At 37.6% G+C, this 5,597-nt stretch overlaps 1 protein-coding gene across 3 annotated transcripts in view; it reads left to right on the forward strand.

The window, feature by feature from the left end:
- The window catches only part of CTNND2 (catenin delta 2), a 701,753-nt gene that overhangs the window by 68,356 nt on the left and 627,800 nt on the right, over window positions 1–5,597 (forward strand). The window lies entirely within an intron of this gene.

Consider the following 5,597-nt stretch of genomic DNA (forward strand, 5'->3'; position numbering starts at 1 on the left):
GCTACCTTTCACCGCCAGGAAACAAAGAGAACTCAGAGACCTCTGGTTTTACACTTTAAGGTAGGGTTCACAAGTTGATCCCACTTTTCAATGGCCTAAACTCCTGTCAACTCTCAGCAATGACCAATAATTGGTCAGGAGAAAAGACTCTAGGCAGTTCTCAGAAACTTCAACTTTCTTAAAGGTAAAGTAACTCCATGACAACCTTATACTATTGTATACCCTTAATTTAAACTGACAGAGTTCAAAATCCATGTCCTAAATGTGACTCTGATTTTGTCCCAGTCATTCATCCTGAATGGCTATGAAAAGAAAAAAAGCAAAAAGCGTGCCCTTTAAAGCTATATTTCTCATTTTATTTGGTTATAAATGAGACAGATAAAACAGATTATATAATTCTGAAGGAAATTCTGTTTCCACAGATCGGGACATATACCTATTCATAACTATATGCATTATTATTATTGTTATTATTATTAATAATAATAATAATGATTAATATTGTTGTAATGTTTATAATAATTTAAAATACTTTTTTCTTCAGAGCATTTGTAGATTGTTATATATGTATGTTCTCATTCTACATTATGAATTTTGAATAATTTTTCTGTATGTATCCTAGCTTTCCTGAACCACCTTTTTGAATGAATCCACATTTTGACATATATTAATAGCACAAGGAGATGGTCTCTGGGAATTTTACTGTGTATTCTGTTTAAATGGCTATCCAAAGCTATGGCTGAAGTATGTATTTTGAACATATATTTTCCTACCCACTTTATTATGGGGGGGTTGAAAAATAGTGACAGTATGTATTCTTCTAACCTTAGTCCCTTATATGTTGTGATTGAAATCAGAGATGATTTTTAATAATGCTGTGGTTGACTTGAAGTCTATAGTGAAATCTCCAAATCTTCCAAATACAGAAGTGCCCTTTTTTGTTCACTGTTTTCTTCCTAATGAATGTGTGATTTTTTATATTTTTTTTTGTTTTCAGGTTTTGGTCATTCACTGACCTTTATTTTCGTATGACAGTAGAAACTTTCTCAACATTTACTTAATGTGAAGAGATCACTACAATAGCCTGATAGTGACATTTGACCTTGCCACAAATAAATGAGGGTAGAGAGTAATAAATGCAGCAGCAAACATTTTCATAGTGATGGGATTTAAAATTCTTTGTTAATCTAGTCTTTTTTGCAGACAGGTGCTTTGTCTGTCCTTTTGAATAAATTACCCAAAATAAATGACCTAATATTTTCTGATTTTTATTTTTTTTAATGTTGCAATAGATAACCTAATGAAAACATTTTATTAAATAGGAGGATTTGCTCTTCAAGTGTCTTCTTTTTTTTTTTTTTTTGTTAGCTGCATTTTTTATTCGGGTGAACAGTCTATGAACAGTCTAGTAGTTTGCACCGAAGTGATGTATTTTTAGCAAGGTAGATGAGACATCGTATTTTGGATTATTCAGATTCTGTTTGATTTTTGGTCACAGGTAGTTATGGTTTGTCTTTGCAGACCTCTTATGAAAAAATGTGTTCTGTACTTGAAACAAATGGGAATTGAGATATAGCTGGAGGAAGGTGATGGATTTCTAGATATTAAGAAGAGATGTACTGAACTCAAAAGAGCTTGCTGGAGAATGACATCCAAAAAAGGCCTGGAAAATCAGTAAACTATTGGTATGAACAGTTACTTTCTGAGATCTTTAAATACTGCTTTTAGCAATTCATGTTTAGTTTTTCTTATGTGCAGTGTTTACAGTTTACTTTTACTGGCCCTGCAATCTAGCACCAAGCCTTTCTCTTATAAACAGGAAAGGAGATGGATCTTGGGCTATAGAATATTTAGAATAGTGTAAAATTTTACTTAATTATCCTTGGCAAAGAATGGCAATACGCATAATAGGTCTTTAAAACAAGCAACTTCACATTCTTTTATTTAAGTGTCTAACACCACCTGCAGAGGCAATGAAGAGTTTCCAGGGGTTTGATTGTGTGGTTTTGCTTTTTATTTTTGTTGATCATGGTTGCCTTGTTTTTAGTACAGTCATTACTACTTTAGTGTTTGTGGTAGCCTTGATCTGGTAGGGTATAGACTGACAGGAGGAAAACAGGACATACTGGGTTTGTATTTTATTTCTCCACTCTCTTCCCTTCACCCTGTCCCCCCAAAAGTTGTTGGGACGCTGGAAGAATTTTGTGAGTAGGAAGGATGATAAGAAATCCCCATAACCCAAAAGCTGTCCTGTTTTCTTTTACTCTGATGGTCTGGGAGATGCCAGCTGCTGCTGTGCACAGAGTTGTACACAGCCCTTTGTCTTGCTCCATCCCATAACTCTGGTACTTGTGTGCTTTGTGAATGTGAAGGTACTTTTGTGTTTGCCAGCAGACTGCTTTGTATTTCTGAGCAAGTTACCAAAAAAGTTCTAAGTTCTCAGAGAATGAATCTTGATGTCTAGTCTCAGTCTTTGCTCAAGCTTCACTTTTGACACTTGCTATCAGTCTTTGTGTATAATTCTTAAGGACCTCTATATTTATTTCACAATATAGAACCCCCAGAGGGTTTTCAGAATATTTTGCTGCCTAAAGTGAGATCATCAAGTAGGGTAAGATAATCTGGCAACTGTGTACTTCATTTAGCTTCTCAAGGTAATGAGCTGTCTAGCCTATTTGCTAGAAAAGCCTGGTGTGACTCCTGACATGCTGTCCTTAATCAGAGAAGATAAAATAGTGTCTTCAAATTTATGATTTGGATAAAGTGTTTTCATTGCTCAGATGAGAAAATATTTGATAGTTTTTTGTTGTACATTTAAAAAAGTAGAATGCCAATGGTTAGAACAAAATGCTTTTTATCTTTGTTCTAAAACCGTATTATTTTTATATATTATCATGCTTCTCAGAATCCCTGGCTGGATTTCCCTAGCAGTTGTGCAAAAGGACTTTCAAGCTTCTTGTAAAACGACACAATGATTTTTTAATTTTTTTTTAAATTTAGACCACAGTAATGAGAGACATTATTGTCTTTCCCTTTGTGGAATTCCATGTCATGTAATAAGAGTTATCTTTGGTGGATTGAGAAGAATTTTAACTTTTTCAACACTTAGGTGTTTAAAACTGAATCGCCAGAATACTTGAGTCTAACTATTAAGGCTAAGTACTAGGGGAGGGGAAGTCTGTGTATGGAAATTAATTGTTTGCTTCCATGGCTAAGTCTAGGATAGTGACATAAAAATTCTTGGAGTGTTCTTCATTCCATTTACTATTCCTTGTGGGAAGTGAATTCAGCCCTGACATGAAAATGTGGGAGACTACATCTTAGGCAGGCATCTTATGTTTCTTATCTCCAGTCCCATATGTCATCAAAAAGATTACAGACCTACACTTTAGAGCCCCAGAAAAATGAGCAAATAAAGGTTCTGCTGGAGTAACGCATGCCTCTGGGCACTGATCTTTCCTGTCCTTCTCAAAACAAAATACAACAAACAAATCAAACAAAAAATATAGATAAAAACCAAGAACATGAGAGCAGCCACTATCTTAGTCTGGAATGGGGTGGGCTGTGAACAGATGAAGAGGGGGAAGAAATACTTTTGGTTCCTAGCAAATCTGAACTGAAAACCATGAAAACTACATTTTCTTCAGTAGACTGACTTGCTAGAAGAAACAATGGATTTGGTATTTAAAAACTTCTAAATACAGAATAAAGTGCAACTGTTTTTGTTTTTTTTTACCTTGTACTTATTTCTAGATATTGAATACTTCATACAAGACATACAAGACTTGTTATGCATTCTATGCTTCACTTTTTCATACGCATTCTTACAGTTCTTTATCTGATGACTCCCTTTTGAAATAGGAAATTATATAAGAAAATACACATCTTCACATACATGAAGGAAGAGAGATGTAATGGCAGGTGGGGAACCCTGTCGTTCCGATTGGGAACGGCTGGAAGGAACTACACAGACTCTCAGGGAGTCAGAACAAGAGGATCCTTCAGTTTATTGCTTGCAGGCCTGCTTTATAGACAGATACGTGGAAAGTACAGAAAGGAAACTCTTATTGGTTAGTAAACTGCTACATTACCATCATTGGTCAGTGGGGTACACCACCCCCCTGACTTTCTCCTGCAAGGAAAACAAGGAACACATAACAACACCTGCAAGGTTGTTTTGTGTCCCTGAGGATTGTTTTAATTCTTTCTTATGTCTTTCCCAGACTACTTTCTCAGGGCCAGCCTGAGAAGCTCTGCAGCCTGTAATATGTACAGGCACTGTCAGAATTTAGCATCCACAGAACCCTATTATTTCAGCCCAATGGCTTAGGGTTGACACACATTTCTGTGAGCACCAATTGCAGTGTCTGTGTGCAGTCGCTGCCTGCGGGTGTGGGGCAAATCATGGGTTGCAATGGAAGGGCATTTCAAAATTACTCCAGCTAGTGAGGAGGCTGAGGGCTTCAGGAGGCAGGTGTGCTGACCCACAGAAGGAGTTGGTTGCTGGAGTGACCAGAGGGTCCTCCCTCTGGAACTCCAGGGAACTCCATAGAGACAATGCGGGGGCGGCAGTGTCTGTGCATGAGGCCACTGGAGACCAGAGGATTCAGACCTGGGATACAAGGCAGACTGAGAATCTCAGGTCAGTTGCTGGAGAGTTGCACAGCATGGTTTTCCCACTACTAGACCTTCATCCTGGTCTGCTAGTGGTGAACAGAGTGAAGCTGCTGGCAATCTTCATGTTTCCAGCTGACAATTTACAGCCCTGAGAAGCGAGTGAGGTAGCTGTGCTGCTGCCTGTACACGTCAGCATGATGTTTTCACAATGATATGAATGAATTTTATAGAATCATTTAGGTTAGAAAAGGCCTCTAAGATCATCAACACTTAACCCAGCACTGCCAAGTTGACCACTAAACCATGTCTCTCAGTGCCACATCAACACATCTATTAAATACCTCCAAGGAATGGTGACTCCACCACTTCTCTGTGGTAATTTCAGTGAAGAAATTTCTCAGAATATCCAAGCTAAACTTCCCCTGGCTCAACTTAAGGCCATTTCCTTTTGCCCTATTCCTTGTGACATGGGATAAGAGACTGACACCTGAACCGAGCACAGGTTCTCCTGGTAGCTATTGACCTTTCTTTGCAGGGCTACTTCTCTTCTGCTGTTACTTTCTCATTTTTGTGTTATTAGTTTTCTAGCTGGAATCCAGCAGTTGTCTGTGTGGGATCTGGTCATATCCCATTTTCTCCTCCCTATTTTACACTTAATTCTAACTTCATTCTTGTTGTTAGGGGAGAGTAAAGTATCTGTTTGTTTTGTTGTATCTTCTCTGCTGTACGATATTGCCACTTGAGGTCTCTAGATCATTGAGTGTGCTCAAAATATATGTTTTTGTCTCTAGTCCTGTCCTTTGGAAGTGTTGAGCAGAATTTACAGCAAAGCTATAAATTCATATGAAAATGAGTTCATCCAAACTGTCTATCAAGTAAAAGACTTTTTCCTTTCCTTTCCTTTCCTTTCCTTTCCTTTCCTTTCCTTTCCTTTCCTTTCCTTTCCTTTCCTTTCCTTTCCTTTCCTTTCCTTTCCTTTC

This window comes from Parus major, chromosome 2 (genome assembly GCF_001522545.3).
Source record: "Parus major isolate Abel chromosome 2, Parus_major1.1, whole genome shotgun sequence".
Classification (NCBI taxonomy): domain Eukaryota; kingdom Metazoa; phylum Chordata; class Aves; order Passeriformes; family Paridae; genus Parus; species Parus major.